Source organism: Protomyctophum bolini, assembly GCF_963924005.1.
Source record: "Protomyctophum bolini genome assembly, chromosome: 24".
Classification (NCBI taxonomy): domain Eukaryota; kingdom Metazoa; phylum Chordata; class Actinopteri; order Myctophiformes; family Myctophidae; genus Protomyctophum; species Protomyctophum bolini.
Window position 1 is genome coordinate 20,122,705 of NC_137885.1, and position 19,548 is coordinate 20,142,252.

Genomic DNA, 19,548 nt, shown 5'->3' on the forward strand with positions numbered 1-19,548 from the left:
ACACTGAAGTGTTTGCTTTAATTGCCTTTGAGACACAAGACACGAGCGTGTGTGTGTGTGTGTGTGTGTGTGTGTGTGTGTGTGTGTGTGTGTGTGGGTGTGTGCGTGCGTGCGTGCATGCGCATGTGTGATTGTGTGTGTGCGTGCATGTGTGTTTGTGTATTCATAGTCATTTCCAGGCTCAACAGTGTCGTTTACTCATTTCCTCCGTCTATCTGCCTGTCTCGCTCTTCCCCACCCTCTCTCTCTTTATATCTCACACCAACCGTTCCCTGTCTCTCTCTCTCTCCTCCCTGTCTCTCTCTCTCTCGTGCCATAGACTTCCATTCATTACAGAAGTGGGAGGGACCCTCAGAGGATCAAATAATCATTGGCTCAAATGCAGCGCGTGCACACACACACACACACACACACACACACACACACACACACACACACACACACACACACACACACACACACACACACACACACACACACACACACACACACACACACACACGAACATGCGGGTGATGTCATGTCCTCTGAACTAGGGAGTGGTCAAGAGCAGTCCCAAGTCGAAGAGGAAATGTTTGGTGTGTGTGTGTGTGTGTGTGTGTGTGTGTGTACGTGTGTGCGTGCGTGCCATCTCCATCATTCCAAAGAAATCTAAGAAATTCGATAAATAAATACACAAACAAAAACGCTCAGGATGTAGTGAAAATACAAGTGAAAATAGAAGATTAACAAGCTCACAATGCATTGCTTTGTGGCGTGTTGTGAGCTTGTAGATCTGCTATTTTCATTGTTTGGCATCTCGGCCCAGGCAGGGAGACATCCATTTTCTCTTTTGGGAAATGTTTGTGAACCCTGTGCTCTAGTCTGGTGCAAAGCAGAGCACACTCCAGTACTTTTCCACAAGTTTAGTTTGGGACGACCGACCGACAGACCGACAGACCGACAGACAGACAGACAGCTCACACTTCGGTTGGTGCTGCACGATTTATCACCAAGAGAAAAGTAAAAAAAATGACGCCCTGTTGGAGAATTGGACGAATCACAACATTGCTTGATCTTCCGCTCACTCTCTCTCAGCCTCTTTCTCTCTTAGTCTCTCTCTCTCTCTCTCTCTCTCTCTCCACAGCTGTTGGTGACGTCAGTAAAGCCGAAAGTCTTCCAGTGGAAGTGTTCAGGAGACAGAAGAGACGGTAGCAGCTCTGGGCATCGAACTGCCGGCCCTAAACTGTCCCCAAGATGGATGACTTACTTAGTTCCTCCCGTCCCCAAGATGGATGAAATACAATAAAATACACCAGATAAATGAGGGATACAATATGGATGAACTACACCAGATAAACAGCTAGATAAATTGCGCTTTTATATCACTTTACATAGATTGTGCATTATATTCACACTGTGCACCGATGGTGGAGGAAACCATGCAAGGCACCGACCCGCACATCGAGAGAAATTAGGTGTTCAGATTCTTGCTCAAGGACACTTCCGACACCAACTCTGGGGGAGCCCGGGGCCCCTCCCCCAGAGACCTCCGGGGAACCCCCGAGCCACTGCCGCCCCCATTGAATGACTAACGTAATGTACAGAAAACAGGAGAGGAGAGGGGTAAACTGGAGAGGAGAGGGGTAAACTGGAGAGGAGAGGGGTAAACTGGAGAGGAGAGGGGTAAACTGGAGAGGAGAGGGGTAAACAGGAGAGGAGAGGGGTAAACTGGAGAGGAGAGGGGTAAACTGGAGAGGAGAGGGGTAAACAGGAGAGGAGAGGGGTAAACTGGAGAGGAGAGGGGTAAACTGGAGAGGAGAGGGGTAAACTGGAGAGGAGAGGGGTAAACTGGAGAGGAGAGGGGTAAACTGGAGAGGAGAGGGGTAAACTGGAGAGGAGAGGGGTAAACTGGAGAGGAGAGGGGTAAACTGGAGAGGAGAGGGGTAAACTGGAGAGGAGAGGGGTAAACTGGAGAGGAGAGGGGTAAACTGGAGAGGAGAGGGGTAAACTGGAGAGGAGAGGGGTAAACTGGAGAGGAGAGGAGAGGGGTAAACTGGAGAGGAGAGGGGTAAACTGGAGAGGAGAGGGGTAAACTGGAGAGGAGAGGGGTAAACTGGAGAGGAGAGGGGTAAACTGGAGAGGAGAGGGGTAAACTGGAGAGGAGAGGAGAGGGGTAAACTGGAGAGGAGAGGGGTAAACTGGAGAGGAGAGGGGTAAACTGGAGAGGAGAGGGGTAAACTGGAGAGGAGAGGGGTAAACTGGAGAGGAGAGGGGTAAACTGGAGAGGAGAGGAGAGGGGTAAACTGGAGAGGAGAGGGGTAAACTGGAGAGGAGAGGGGTAAACTGGAGAGGAGAGGGGTAAACTGGAGAGGAGAGGGGTAAACTGGAGAGGAGAGGGGTAAACAGGAGAGGAGAGGGGTAAACTGGAGAGGAGAGGGGTAAACTGGAGAGGAGAGGGGTAAACTGGAGAGGAGAGGGGTAAACTGGAGAGGAGAGGGGTAAACTGGAGAGGAGAGGGGTAAACTGGAGAGGAGGGGGGTAAACTGGAGAGGAGAGGGGTAAACTGGAGAGGAGAGGGGTAAACTGGAGAGGGGTAAACTGGAGAGGAGAGGGGTAAACTGGAGAGGAGAGGAGTAAACTGGAGAGGAGAGGAGAGGGGTAAACTGGAGAGGAGAGGGGTAAACTGGAGAGGAGAGGAGAGGGGTAAACTGGAGAGGAGAGGGGTAAACTGGAGAGGAGAGGAGAGGGGTAAACTGGAGAGGAGAGGGGTAAACTGGAGAGGAGAGGGGTAAACTGGAGAGGAGGAGGGGTAAACTGGAGAGGAGAGGGGTAAACTGGAGAGGAGGAGGGGTAAACTGGAGAGGAGAGGGTAAACTGGAGAGGAGAGGGGTAAACTGGAGAGGAGGAGGGGTAAACTGGAGAGGAGAGGGGTAAACTGGAGAGGAGAGGGGTAAACTGGAGAGGAGAGGGGTAAACTGGAGAGGAGAGGGGTAAACTGGAGAGGAGAGGGGTAAACTGGAGAGGAGAGGGGTAAACTGGAGAGGGGTAAACTGGAGAGGAGAGGGGTAAACTGGAGAGGGGTAAACTGGAGAGGAGAGGGGTAAACTGGAGAGGGGGGGGTAAACTGGAGAGGGGGGGAGGAAATGATGGATGGATACAATAATGGGGTGGGGGAGGGGCTATCAGAGAATGAATAAAACGAGAGGGGGGCGGGCATTGATGACAACACAATGACTTCTGTGTCACACATGACCAACAGCATGCAAGCAGAGAGGACACACACACACACACACACACACAAGGCCAATTAGAAGAGAGGTAGAGAAGAAAGATGGGCAGACAGTCAGAGATGGACAGATGGAGTAGGATGAGAGAGAGAGAGAGAGAGAGAGAGAGAGAGAGAGAGAGAGAGGTAGTGGCAAAGGAATAGACATCTCTCACTCGAACAGAAACAGCCTTTTCTATTATAATAGCAGCCATCCCCATGGCAACACACACACACACACACACACACACACACTGAGTGAGTGACCCATAACATAGGCAACCACCACGTCTCATGTGGTTTGTGTGTGTGTGTGTGTGTGTGTGTGTGTGTGTGTGTGTGTGTGTGTGTGTGTGTGTGTGTGTGTGTGTGTGTGCGCGCGCAGACCTCTGGGTCATGTCTTCAGTAATCAGGTGTAATGTATCTGCTACTCGGGCCTGAGGCAGACCATCTGTTCTGTCAGGTGTTCATCATCCACATGCTCCACAACACTGAAACCTCCTAATCGGCCAGGTGTTCAATATACATGCTCTACAACACATAAGCACGTCATCACTGAACCTTTTAGATATCTGGCGTTCATAATGATTATATTCAAATAATAGCAGTGAGTGAATAAGGCAATACAGCGAGGACGTGAATGACAACAAGGATTTTAAAAGCTCAACTAAAAGCGAGAGTGAAGAAGTAGGTCTCGAGCTGTGCTTTATAAAAATGTCTACAGAGGCTGCCTGTCGAAGAAGGTATAGTGGGAGTTTGTTCTCTGAAATATTTATATTATGAAAGGTTCCAGCTGTACCAATCGTTCTGGGACATTAACAACATCAGATTAAGGCAGGGGTTCTCAACGTTTTTGGCTGGGGACCACTGGGGTATGGCGGTGTGGCTCTGCTCATGTGATATCCCGGATTATCTGTGCACACACAGCTCTGATATCAACAAACAACAAACCCCAGAGCAAAGCATAAGATAAAGTCATTCAACAACATAACTCTCTATGCATTCCATATACCATATATCACATGATCATAATCCAATCGATAGAACACATATAATCACAGATACCCATAACAGAAATAGATACCAGATACAATCCATAAACAATCCATGAATCACACTATAATCACAGAATGACCCATTAAAGAACTAAATGCCACAGGGAGGAAGGAGGCCGGGGAGGTGAAGGGAATTTGAACGCTGACATCTGAACAACCACAGAGTCTGCTTGGCATGTAGAGTGAACAAAGAGTAGTGACTGCTTAAAAGAACCACCTGATTTAATTGTGGCCGTGAGTGAGTTAAGGGCCTATTTAATCCATTAATAAAATGTGCCCATCGGACCACTTTTACAGACGGACCGGATGTTGTTGTGAATGTGTGTGTAGCAGCTAACAGTAGCCACAACACTAAAGATGCGATCGACAACAACGGGAGGTAAGATAAAATCTATCGAGACTAGCGACTGGACCGCGGAGGGCCGTCAAACTCACAGAGATAGAAATGCCATTATATGAAACTGGGGGTCCTTGAAATTAAACGGGTTGAGAATCACGGCAAGGGCCGTAAACATCTTCTCGTATGGGGGTCCCTGCATGGCATATGTTTTCAAATGGGGGTCCGCGGGCTGATTAGTGTCAATTTGGGGGTCCTTGACATGAAAACGTTTGGGAGCCACTGCCTCACAGCACATGTTTTGTTCCTGTACTACTTGTACTGTTAACAATCTTGTTAATATCTTTGTTCAATCAATCAGTCACAGTGGAAATGTCCACTGTACAAGCTCGAACACACACGTATTATGTTATTATGAACTGATATCTCTCTCTCTCTCTCGCTCTCAGGATGTTTCAGTTTCCCTGCTTTCCCTTTGGGGAAGTGGTCCGAAAGTGAAATCTATAGTCTTGTCCTTGGCTCAGGTTACGTGCACACCACACACACACACACACACACACACACACACACACACACACACACACACACACACACACACACACAGAGGCACTTTGCCAGGCAAAGAATTCAGCTACACATGAAACAACGCGATCCTCTTCCCACCTGATCTGGGTCTCTGGTTCCTTGCTGCTTGAATCATCGTCACGTGTCTGGAAAGGTATAACGTCTAACTGTTCCAATCGTACACTCTCAAGTAATATTAACTTGGTAAAAAAACAGAACATTTCTGGTTAAAAAGCGAAACCTTAGAGTGGCGCTGTGGTCAAGTAGCTGCCCACCACTGTGGAGGTTGTGGCTTTGGGCCTGTCAGCGAGGAGGAGGAGGACGGAGGCTCTAGGTCAGTGGAGGATGCAACAGCAGTTATCAAACACTGGCTCAGACTGCCCGTTGCATTAGTTCAGCCTAGTGTCAATTGACTGTTTTGGAATCAGGTCAGTATATCGGGACACGTTCCAAGTACCGAGTACAAGTACTTGAGTAGGGTATCGGGCCCAATACCGGGTATCGGAGCAACTCTAGTTACAGAAATGCATGGGGAGGAAATAGAGGGTATATGCATGTGACATCATCATCATACCCATACGTTAATATATACAGGAACGCCTTCTCAATCATTTCAATGTCATGGACACCCCCATAACTGAGAGTATATAACCCTAACAGGTCCATTTGGTTACATTTGTACACACAGGGGGTTCCATATGAACCGCAGGCTCATAATGGAGCCCCATAACAGAGTGTGTGGTGATTAGGGAACGCAGCATGCCACCAGTTAGTGCCTCTGATGTTTACGTGAGGAGAGGACAGTGAACATCCAATGGCACTGGTCTGGACACCTGCTTTCTTAATGTCCCTGTGATCCCATTTTTGTTTGGTTAGGGGACGGCACGTGTGTGTGCATGTGCGCGCGTGTGTGTGTGTGTGTGTTTGGTCTGGCGACACAAAGTTTGAGAGGACCACCTGTCAGGGGACGCCCTGCACAGCGGGGACCTCCGCCCCGTGCACACACCACCTGCTTGTGTGTGGACACACACACACACACGCTGTGCTTGTTCTACCATGCTAGCCATACATACATGAACACTCCGCGAACCGAAACTCATACTGTGACACACACACACACACGCACACACACACACACACACACCTTTTCTACGTCCGAGCATAGACACGGTAACGCCCCTCCTGCCTATGATTGGTCTACAGACACTGCTTTTATTTTTGTAGAAGAGGCAAAATGATATTGTTTATGCCGTCGGCCTGTTTATTCGTATACATGTGTAAACTTGAAACATTGTACTGCCAAAAGGTCTCTTTTCCCTTGATCTTTATCTTTTTTAGTATAATAATATTAGTTTACTATAATTAGATTAATACACCATAATCACCACTAACACTTTGATTTAGAACACAGCCAAATCAAATCATAGTACATACGTGTTCAATCAATTATTCAATCAAAGCAAACGGCACAAACAATATTAGTTTGCCTCTTCTACAAAAATGAAAGTTACAAGTTACTGTCGCGTGTTGCCATTTTCTTGTATTATTTCCCACCACGGAGTAGCCTTGCATCTCGGGAGGACAGGCAAGATGGGCAGTGTCGGTAGGCCAATCAGAGGCAGGCAGGGCGTTACCATGTCTATGCTCAGACGTAGAATAGATATACGCCACACACACACACAGCTGGGAATGTAGCCCCTCTGTTACCCCCTGAGTGTGCGGATGTTCCTTCCTTCTCTTTGATGTTTGCCCCTCTGTTACCCCACCCAAACAATCCTATGACCCCCTCCAGCTGCTCACCGATGCATAGCTGCAGCTATTCCCCTACTACCCCCGTCCCATAGAACCCAAATTATTCACAATTTCAATTTGTCAAATTATTTTAACTGATGGTATATTAAACACATTTTTGGAATTCCGAATTAGAGTTCATGGAATCCCTTCAAGGACCCCCAGACCACAACTAGGGAACTAGGGACGCATAAGTTCAGTTCACGTGTTGTTGTTCGTCACGCGCGTGTTTGTGTGAGAGAGATGAGCCACGCACGCACGCACGGTGACTGACTGATTACAAGTGCAAATGTCTGTTTGCAGTCGTGTTTCGCTTTGTGTTATTTTGTTCACTTGCCTGAAGTCAGTCAGTCACACAGACACACACACACACACACACACACACGATGTGTGTGAATGAAGCGGTCACCGTGACAAACAGCGTTGCGTGCAGTGCCTGTAAAGTGCCACACAGTTGAGGATCAAAATAAATTTCTTTCTGGCATCTCTCATTAAAAACACACATGTGCTAAAGTGTATGCGTACACACAAGTGCACACACGCACGCACACACGTGCGAGAAGTGGTTGGCTGATCTTGAGTCCAGTGGGTGTCGTCCCCCCCCCATCCCCCCCAAAAAAAAACACAAAAAAAACACCCACACCCCCTTGTTGAAAAGTACATGAACAAAAACAACCTAAACATCTACAATACCATCTCACACCACACACATGTCCGTTCGTATGCCAGTAGTGTTGACAACAGCCCGTAACAAGCTAAAATCTCACTGACTGTATACGGTCTGTACGCCTACGTCTCTTATTCTAACTCTTTGTGTTCTTTCGTCCCACGTCATCACACTAAAGCATCAAAAGAAGCTGGAAACGCTTGTGGATCAGCTAATTACCGTACTAATCAATGTGTCACTGTGTCTGTGTCAATGGTTGATTTTCCCAAAACAAAAGGAAGAAAGTGCGTCCCTTATCAGTTCACTAATGAAGTGGTTCTCTACCTTTTCAGGCCGTGACCACCCTCAAATTAATCATTATGTGAACTGGGGACCCCCCACCCTGACAGCACTGGGGACCCCCCCCCCCCCCCCCCACCCTGACAGCACTTAGTTGGATTTGTAGGCATTACATTTAGGCATTACATTTTTGTTAGACTAGGTTCCACAGCTAAATATTGTGAAAATAGCAGATCAGCTATTTTCATATTTGCCTCTTACCGGTATATTATTTGACAATTTGGCCAATGTTTGACCAATTTCTATATTTGTTGATTACTTTTGATGCAGTAATGGTCTTTTCTTTTTTTTCTTTTGAGATATAGAGGGTATGGCATGCGCATGATATCATCATCATACCCGAAGTTATGCAGGAATGCCTGCTCTATGGCAAACAACTACTTTCTGGCCTTGAATTAGGATTGATTTAAATTTTATTTTACTTGTCTATAAAGCTCTCAATGGTCTCGCAAATTCCTACCTACATGACTGCCTGCCTAAATATGTCCCAAACCGCCCCCTAAGGTCTTCCACTGCTGGCCTGCTCGCTTTGCCAAAAAAAAAGGCAACTAAAAAATACGGGGAAGCAGCTTTTTGCTTCTACGGGCCGTCGGCATGGAACAAGCTCCCACTGTACCTTCGTCAGGCAGCCTCTGTAGACATTTTTAAAGCTCAGCTCAAGACCCACTTCTACAACATTGCTTTTAATTGATCTTTTATTTTTTGTCCTCACTGTATTGCATTACTGCTTGTTTTTAATGTTGTTGCCTTGCTTTTCTTTTATCCTCCATTTTTCTGTAAAGCACTTTGAGCTGCATTTCATGTCATGAAAGCTGCTATACAAATAAAGTTTTATTATTATTATTATTGACATCCAAACAGAAAAGTCCTATTGGATTGCATTAAATTACTTTAAATTCACCTTGTCACTCACTTTGCCACTCGATCTTCCATTCACTTTATATCCATGCGCACATTGAGATCCACTGCACTAAGGGACACATCTTTTAGTTTCCAAATAAGGGACGGTTGTGTATTTCAGCGGCTGGTTGGCGACTCTACAGTATGATGCTACATACGTACAGTAGAGTTGATAATATTGAACGTCGGTCACCAGGAGGAGAAGTCCATTCCACCGTGTTTGACTGCAGGAAGCATTCCATCACTGACTCCCATCTCCGGAGCAGCCAAGGAACTCTGGGCCCTTATTTTTCTAGTTGTTATCATATCCTCAGCTTTTTATCTGAATACAATTTATTGATATTTTCCTTAACCACTTGAACCCTAGTGGCCCTGTTCCAGGGGGGGGGGGGGAATAGAACATCGACACACGCCGCGGGTTTGCGTTGTGAGCTTGTAGATAGTTTAAGAGTTTAAGCCATGCACATTATAATGTATACCATCTATGTTATTATATCTGCTGCTATTTAACTGTTATTTTTAACCAGACAGCTTATGTATAGGCTACTACACCATGCACTTCATGTGTATATTCCACACTGGCTTCCATTATAGCATGCTAACTTTCCGGGAATATTTATAAGCTAAGCCTGCAGTTTTTGTATTAGATTGGATTCTCCCTTGATGATGTCACTGGTACGGTAGGCTGGGTTTCTGAACTGTCCACAGCCCTCCTCTGAGACAGAGTGAGTAAAGGTTTCTGAACTGTCCACAGCACTCCTCTGAGACAGAGTGAGTAAAGGTTTCTGAACTGTCCACAGCACTCCTCTGAGACACAGAGTGAGTAAAGGTTTCTGAACTGTCCAAAGCCCTCCTCTGAGACAGAGTGAGTACAGGTTTCTGAACTGTCCACAGCACTCCTCTGAGACACAGAGTGAGTAGACAGAACAGCTATCATCTTCTAATGAGCATTACTGAGGACCTATAAGAAATTACAAATAATATAATATTCCAATTCTATGAAGATAAGCACCCTCATAACCCTCACCCCTGAGGGTTATTTTTGGGAGCATTTTGAAGCCTCTGTGTTTGATAGTATCAGTTGAGTGAGAGACACAGGAAATGGAGAGAGAGAGAGAGAGAGAGAGAGAGAGAGAGAGAGAGAGAGGGAGAGAGCATGGGAATGTCACAACACAGCAAACAGCCGGGAGTCCAACCACTTCAACCTTCTGCTTAAAGGCACACACTTATTAGAAGATAAATATTCAACATAACTTGTTGTTGCTGTCCGGCAGAAACCTCTTATCTCCATATTTGGTCAATGAAGGCCCTATACAGGGTCACACAAAAGCATCAAAAGCAAATACTACAGTATAACAACGTGTTGATAGCTTGTAGATCTATTATTTTTGTCACGTGACGTCCTGTGGCCACACCCACAGCACTGCATTTCACCAGGTTACGTATTTCATGCAATGTTTAGACAAAAACGAACTATGCATATCCAAACATTTCCCAAAAAACATTTGATTAATTCCAAACAGTTTCCAGGCCTGGAAAACAGTTTTTCCTCAATATTTCCCACTGTGAATGCAGAATCTGCAGTGGATCAGGATGCTCAACCACAATATATACACAAATGAGGCAAGGCAAGAATTCAGACAGAAGTATGAGTGATTTTACTCGAGTAAAGGAGCCAAAACTTACATGAACCTGTCAATGCAATGGAAACCCAGTCTGGCTCCTTGAACAACAGGGATTCACATGTTGGTGTTACATTTAACAAAAACAGCAACAATATACAGCAGCGATACATACTGAAGGTACTTTTCCCCAGTGGTGTGAAGTAACCAAGTATATTCACTTAAAGGAGAATTCCATAACAGAAGGCTTTCTTACCTTTATTTGTAGTTGTTACGTCCCCACCAAAGAGGTCCAGGTGTTATTTTGTGCAAAAGTGCATTATTGGCTATTTCCCCTAATATAATAAGCCCTCCAATGGGGGTTGGGTTTTTGTGCTAATTCGCTTATTTCCATTGAAATAAGTAATAAAGTGTGCCGCTTGGGATACTATTTACATTATGAAGAGAGGATATATACAAAAAGAAATAGATTTTTGAGCGATGGAAATAAGCGAATTAGCACAACACCCCATAGCCCCATTCAATTCAATGCAATTCATTGAGGGCTTATGGTAGGGGGAAATAGCCAATAATGCGCTTTTGCACAAAATAACACCTGGACCCCTTTGGTGGGGACGTAACAACTATACAAATAAAGCCTTCTAGCATGGAATTCTCCTTTAAGTACTGTACTAAAATTAAATTTTTGAGGTACTTTGTACAATTTCCAACACTTACTTCTACTCCACTACATCTCGGAGGCAAATATTGTACTTTTACTCCACTACATTTATTTTAAAACTTTAGTTACTAGCTACTTGATTACTATTACCAGTATGACACCCTGAGGTCGTGTGCACGCATCCGCCTGGGTGACAGCAAACTCCTGGGCGAGCGCTGGCGCTTTGGAAGGGGAGGGTCAGATCAACATATATATGGAGCGTGTCTTGAGTGTACAGGGTTTGATGAGGTCAGATCAACATATGGAATGTCAGAACAGGTCAGCTCCGTATATGGAGATCTAAGGGTGGCAGTGTCTTGAGTGTATAGGGTTTGATGAGGGCCCAGATAGGGCCGGGCCTTAATTTTCGGGCCTGTTGAGAACTCTAGTATTGATACTTTTATTAAAGTAAAACATATTTTTCCACTACTGCTTTGCAGCACCACTGGCTGTCACATGGTTCCACTTTAGCGGGGGATGATCTCCCTGCGAGAGGAAGACTCTCTACCATGACCAGATCCTCTCCGAGGATGGACTGCTCTTTCATTTGGACCTGATTTATGACACGGTTAGGGTTACACACACACTGAGACGGGGGTACACACAGGGGTACACACAGGGGTACCAACCTTTTCAGTTCCCCAGGACGGACCCAAACTTACAAAACAAAATACGTAGGAACTTTTATTTGCAGTACTTTTGAAAAGGAAATAAATAATAATCTCGAACCATTAAAAAAAAACATGACTCCATGACCTGACATTGGGTTTCCCGACCCACTGTTTGGGAAACACTGATTTACGAGCTCCCCTCCTCCTCCTAACAGCGGGCTCAGGATCGTTGTAGGGGACGGGGACGGGGGGCGGACGGTCATTGGGGGCCACCGGGGCCCCCCAACCAGGACGGTGAATTTACGGCCGCCTCTCTTAACACGGAACACACACACAAGGAATGGATCCAGGCTGCCACGTCACCGACAGCCTGACTGTGAGCCACTGAAATCCAAAGAGGGACGGAAGGAAGCGGCGTTGGGGTTGATTGGTGGGTTTTAGACCGTGCAGGGCCTTGTCATGCCCGCTGCAAAAACACCCGTTTTTTTTTAAGACCACCAGCCAGGGTTGACTTGAAAAAGATGCTACTTGCTTCCCCTGACAGCTGCCTGCTTGTTGTTGTCTCTGTTGCACAGTTGACGCCTTCTATTCTATTTCTGTTTGCCACATGTGTGTACTTAATTAAAGCAGCGATTTGAAACGGTAAAAAAAGAAAACTGTATTTTAACTGACTTGTATTGTAGTATGTTAATACAATAGTGGTTGCAATCCCAGTGGACTGGACTATAGTCTTATGAAAGGTTGTTATGGAAACAAGGTGACATAACTCGAGAGGAGAGGTTTTGCATATCAAATAGAGGCAGACTTTTGGAGGAGAGCTCAATTCATATCCCCCAAATAGCAGATCTACAAGCTCCTAGAAGCTTGGGAGCTCCTAATTCTGCTTAGTGGCAGCAACACACAGGATGCATGATGTGTTTTTGCTAGCCTGTGCAGACTCAGTTCTTTGGTCCATCTAAGAGTGCTCTCTGTTAATTCATCCATCAAAGAGCACTCTCTGTTTATTGGTCCATCTATGTGGCGACGGAAGCGTTTTTTTTCTTTCTCACGGCGCCCCAGCAGGCCGGCTTACCTTTGAAGCGGCGTTCCCTTCTTCCTATCGGGGTGAGAGGTCGACGCAAGCCGCCACTCCGCTCGGCAACTGGACTTTTACCCCTGGAGAGAGAGAGAGAAACAAAATCCATCAGATTTGATTTACAGTCTATTTTTGTGGCTCGTCGATTGCGAAACGCAATGCATTATGTGGTCCAGCCAACCGAGGAGCATTAGTGGGTGAGAAGAGTGAGAGTTGTTCTCTCTCTGCAGAGGACGTCTGACCCGGGACTATACACACTGGGGTTGGGATACGGATCTAACATCGAGGAACCAAGGAATCGGGTTCTATCACATTTTGGAACAGTTTCTGGTTCTACACTGTTCTACAATTCATGAGTTTCAAATGTAGTCCTACACCTGCCATGTTGGGCAACAAACAGGTGCTCTAGAAAATCACTTCTACGCCTGAATCAGACTGTTCAGATAAATTGAAACACCCATGTGTTGGCCCTCAACATGGCAGGTGTAGGACAGCATTTGAATTTTGAAACCTGTGAATAGTTACAATAGTAGATGCACACATTTGGGAAACTCAACAAGTATTTCAGGATACAGATCAAAGGTACAATGGAAGCATCGCCTCCTCCATGTGTGGAGACTGACAATTATCACAGACATTGAACAGAATTTAGCCAATGCCTTATCAGCTCTCGGCCTATCGGGCAATTCCTGCAATCTGCAGGCCTCTCAGACACAACAACCTCTGATGGCTCATAAAATAATGTATAACAATGTCATAATCTCACAGCACGAGTCACAGCTGGAACCTCCCAGCCTAGTAAGATCTGTCCATGATGCGTGTTGTAAATGTGAGTCAGCGATGTGTGAGTCCACATCAAACGTTTGCACAGAACCGTCGACTCATGCACACCTCCGCTGACTCACTGCAGCCTCGCTCTATTCTGAACACCCCACTCAGCAGGCTGAATCATAAGAGAGAGATAGTGTGTGTGTGTGTGTGTGTGTGTGTGTGTGTGTGTGTGTGTGTGTGTGTGTGTGTGTGTGTGTACTGTGTGTGTAATCACATGACTCCTCCCAGAGTCTAAGCGTTAAAACACGCTGAGTCACATGACATGGCTTTAAAAGATGCTGAGTCGCTGAATAAACTTCAGCCTATGGTCGTCAATTGGGTGCGTTTGCTTGAGTTCTGCTTGCGTTGACTTGTGTGTGTGTGTGTGTGTGTGTGTGTGTGGGGTGTATATATAGATATATATTACTAGAATTTCGCCGGCCTTCGGCCGGCGAATCCTAGTTACATTGCAGCACAATATGGGAAGAAGGAAATTGCGAGTTGACAGACTCCACTTCATGTTTCAGCTGTGTTTTTAAACTCAGTAGTGTGCCCTGCACATGTAGTAACGGATGGGTTATAAATTATTATAATAACAGAAAGTGTTTTTTATTTCTCATAAATACGCAAACATGGTGAAACAACTACAGTCACAGAGAGCAGTGGCAAGGTAGCTGCTGCCTGCTAACGATGCAAACAACAGCCTTGCCTGTCGTGTGTGTGTGTGTGTGTGGGGGGGGGGGATAGCACTAATTTTCGACATTTTACTGTGTCATAAATATTTACATCTGTAGCCTATATTGTGATTACATTTGACCGTACATTTGACTCTTGTGTTATATTCTTGTGAAATATTCAGTAAAGTATTGTGGTGAAATATTCACCCCAAGTTGATAAGATATGCAGAGAATATAATACCAAGAAGCCCCAGTTTGAAATGCATTAGGCCACAGACCCCCATTTGATACCATTTGCTCTCTGGGAAAATCAGGGTCCATTTGGTTCCATTTGTATGCTCTTGGAGTATGATGACTGTGCTAACAGTATTATCATCAAATATGTCTCAGTTTGAAGATTCAAAAAAACATATTTCATATGTGTGAGCTTGTAAAGTCGAACGTTCAACCTAGAGACAGTGTTGCCAAGTCTGATCATTATAAGCTACTTTGGACTTGTTTATCTATTGGTAGTCCTTGACATGGAAATGTTTGAGTTCCACTGCTCTGAAACAACATTAGACAACAAAGTGTGACAGTCAACACTATAATTGATTATTTTAAGACTAATTTCCGGACCATTTCTGATTTACCTACTTTGAACTGGCCTATTAACATTTTTATAGACCTGGTTGCTTGTTTCACTCTCACATCCACGATATGTGGCAACCCTGGTCCCTGGTTTGTTTTGCGTGTGGATGTTGTTTTGTGTTGCTTTAGCATCTTTAGCACAGTATCTATCACAGGGTGCAGCAGCTGCTGCTGTCATGAAAACGCAAGTTTCTGTCCCAGAAGCTCACGTTAGGTCTGCGCACACTGTACGTTGCTATGGCAAGCTGTCATCAAATGCTGCTAACGTTGTGGTCAGCACTGTTAGCATGTGTGCTATCAGGCAAAAGCTGAGATAGATATAAAACTACTGGCCAAAATGTCATACAAAACACAACCCCTCAAATCGGAATGTGATTGTGACCTACAGACCATCATGATTTGCTTGCTGGAGCTATAAATAATTTATTTGCATTAAATTGCCACTCGCCTTAGCCTGCATGGCTATTCCTGTGTGTCTCTGTGTGTGTGTGTGTGTGTGTATGTGTGTGTGTGTGTGCGCGTGTGCGCAAGACAGACGTGCGTGTGTGTGCAGGCTGAGAGCTGCTGACTGTGATTGACGTGTGAGCTGGATAAATCAGTGAGAGTTGGAAAAAGCGCACGCAGAGCCAACTCGCAGGCAGTGCCTCAGGCCAGATGCCTGAGAATCGGCACAGGATTCTCTGGGTCACCAGTGTTGGTGTGACACACACGGCTTCCACATTTAGCTTCATACTGGGTGAAAGTGGCGTTCCAAAAATTATTTTTCCCCTCGGAATTCTTATTCACAATGAGATGGAGTTGAGGTGTTTGTGTTTGCTTGCTGGAGCTATAATTAATGTATTTGCATTAAATGTCCACTCGCGCATCGAAGTAAAAAGCAAGATGGCCGATTGTGAGAGTGAAAAGTAGCTGTGGGGGCGGGCCTGGAGGGCCTATGAGAACACGGAGAAGTGTTGCCAGGTTTGCGAATTGTAAGCGAGTTGTAGTGTGTGTAAATAGCGTGGTTGTGGCCTTGTTTCTGCCCGTTTCTGCCCCTGTTGGGGCAACAGAACATGTCGACCAGTTTTGTTAACCGCTTTTGGTCAGGTGACCAACTCCACAAATGTTAAATTAGATGCACACACATCAGTAACTGATGTTGTGGCTAGCTTTCAAGGTATTCTAGCCGGCTGTTTTTCTATCGCCAACAGTTGTTCACACACCCAGCAAGTGGCTGATGACATGTGTGTGTGTGTGTGTGTGTGTGTGTGTGTGTGTGTGTGTGTGTGTGTGTGTGTGTGTGTGTGTGTGTGTGCGTGTGTGCGTGCGTGCGTATACACTGTATGGATACGACTGTCCTCTACTAACACAATGCGAAGTGTTGTGAGCTTGTAGATCTGCCATTTTCAACACCTGAGCACAACCAAACAGAGAAAATGACTTTTTGTTCTACCGGAACCGGATCTTTTCTCCACCAGTCCCTGCCTAACATTTTAGTCTTGTTTTTTAATTTGATGAAATTGTCAGTATATTTAGGCAGCACTGCGTTGCCTTAACGCCTGTGGAAGCCTTTCATGAGCCTCTCTCATTTCCCTGCACTTTACCATGATATCATTCAGTCAACAAGCAGCAGGCCAGTAGACACTTTACCATGATGTGATATCATTCAGTCAACAAGCAGCAGGCCAGTAGACACTTTACCATGATGTGATATCATTCAGTCAACAAGCAGCAGGCCAGTAGACACTTTACCATGATGTGATATCATTCAGTCAACGAGCAGCAGGCCAGTAGACACTTTACCATGATGTGATATCATTCAGTCAACGAGCAGCAGGCCAGTGGACAGGTGTGGCAGCCCTATGTGACACATGCATATGCACAGCTGCAGGGAACAGGCACTGCAGTCAGCACAGCGCGCACACACACACACACACACACAGACACACACACATCACGCACACGTGTGTGACAGCTGCTCTGCATGGTGAAAGGCACACATATTAAATGGAGAGGCGGACTTGCACGCACGCACATATGCACGCGCGCACACACACACACACACACACACACACACACACACGCACAGCCGACCCAAAGACACAACAGCAGATATCATGGTGGACTGTGGAAGTGAGACTCAACAGCTCATCCAAGGTCCTCGCTTTGTTGACTCGCCGATGGCAAAACAAGCGCTCAACACCACGGACGGACAATGTTCCACTTTTCTGTTTTGAGTGGCTCTAGGCTAGCCACTCCTGTAGACAGCTATGTGTGTCACTATGTATGCGTGTGTCCCTGTATGTGCGTGCGTACGTAAGTGTCCGTCCGAGTATATGGAAATAGCGTTTGTTGACCACCAAGTGTCACTGTCGCGCAGCCTAACACACACACACACACACACACTCACACACTCGCGATGTGCAGGCTGGTGCCTTGCATGGTTTCCTCCGCCATCGGTGTGTGAATGTGTGTGAGTGGGTGAATGTAACGCACAATCTATGTAAATTGCCTTGGATAAAGGCGCTATATAAATGTGCAGATACTGTACGCTGGCCAGGACACACTACTGTATGCTGGCTTGTTTACTGTTGTTGAGTGAGAAAACAATTTAACACACACACACACACACACACACACACACGCACACACACAGTATACACAGAAGATATGACACAAGGACAATAGAACAGATTTGAATAGGAACAGAACTGATAAAGTGTTTATGGTCATGGTTTCACGGCCGGGTATATCAAATATGCTTAGATGAGTGATTCAGCACACTACTGGGTCAAGCAGATCATTCATACGACAGCTAGTATAGAAAAAGCAGTAAGGAGTAAGTCACCGTAGTATCGCTGCATCGGCATGACTAACATCCAGTCCACCGATGCAGCCTGCGAGCCTGCCTCTCCAACCATGTCCACAATGCAACAGCTGTTTGGTTTTGGTTTCAACGGCCTGGGCCAAAACAGATTGTATAATAAGCCAACGCTGTCGTGTCACACACACGCTACACCTTCTCTTTGTCCCACAGACCGCATGGCTGGTGGAGCGGTGAGGGTGACCCACTATAAGATCCAGAACCACTCGTTGACAGACACCGGCTTTTACATCTCCATCGTGCGGATACCTTGCATCTCCAGTTCTCCACATTTCAAATTGCGATGTTCTCTTCTTAAACGGATGTCCAAATAACAGATCTATAGGGCTATATCTTGCGGCACCCCCTTAACCCTTATCCCTAAACTAATTTGCCATACTTTACTAGTTAAAAAAACCTTTTAAAATTCAAAGTTCAAATAGCCGCTCTACAAGCTCGCAATGTCTCGATGGGGATTGGCTAGTTGAACTATTTTAAAATGTTTTTCAAAATAGTAAAAAATGTACGTTTAGGGATAAGGGATAAGGGTGGTGCAAGATGGAGCCACTAGTGCACACAGTGCACTGTGAGCTTGTAGGTCAGATATTTCCGCTGCCTATGAACATTTCTTTAAAGTTAAAGTGCAACTCCATCGGCTGCATTGGAACGCATGGTTCTTTTTTTCTCCTTCCAATTCAGTGGAAAAGTAACCATTTTGGACATAGAAGGTTTCCCCACACGGCAGTGGGGATATCTTAGACAAATAGGGACAGCCCTACTTGGCAAATGGCACCCTTATCTGGTGTTGATTTAAGCCTTTTCCCCTTTCCGTTTAGATAGGCCCAAAGCAGTCTGTGTGGACCTATATAGGGTGAGCAAAGCCTAAATGGAACCACTTTCAACCTAACCTGGTGTCGCTATACTTTAGACGTCCGATTATACAGTGGGTGCAGTTTTTCTAAATTAAATGAGATTTCTACACATTCAAAAACAGCAAAGAATAGCTTGAGCCTGTAGATCGTCTGTTTTTGCTGTATTTTTCCATGGGATGCACTATACTACTGTACTGTTTCTTTATTCTAGTTTATTTTGCTAGCTTTAGTTATAATAATCATTTATTCTTCTGTTTTCTACATGAATATAACCACATTATAACCATATAAAAAGTTAAATGCTGCAATTTGTAAAAATGGCAAAATATGACTCCTGTCTCCTAACGTCGTTGAAGTGGGACAAAAATGTCCCTGGGATTCATCTAATAAGACCACCCCTGCATCCTGGGACATTGAAAACCTATTTACATCACTGCTTACTACACACCTTTCACACTAAAGCCACACTTTTGTCCGAGTCAGACAATAACCATAAACGACCACGATACGCCCATATATGGGTACGTATGGAGGTCCGGTTGTTCAGAGCATGGCTGTGAGGCTACTGGTAAACACCCTGCCCCCCCCCCTCTCTCTCTCTCTCTCTGTGAACAGGTGTGTCCTTGTTCCACCCACTCTTCCCTCATTACACACACACACACACACACACAATCCTGCTTGGCCAGTTCCATTTCCTGTCCTGACAGGAAGTGGGAAGTGTGGTCTGTGGGTCGGTGGGTGTGGGGTCAGTGCACTGTAGCCAGCGGGGGGGGTGACGATGATGTCACCCGGAAAAAAGAAAGACGGGA

At 45.7% G+C, this 19,548-nt stretch overlaps 1 protein-coding gene across 2 annotated transcripts in view; it reads right to left on the reverse strand.

Moving 5' to 3' along the window:
- The window catches only part of LOC308311944 (uncharacterized protein), an 82,722-nt gene that overhangs the window by 39,565 nt on the left and 23,609 nt on the right, over positions 1-19,548 (reverse strand). For both annotated transcript variants that reach the window (XM_080758753.1, XM_080758752.1), the window contains exon 2: positions 12,906-12,988. The gene's annotated coding sequence lies outside the window, so the exon portion shown is untranslated. The remainder of the gene's footprint in view (positions 1-12,905; positions 12,989-19,548) is intronic.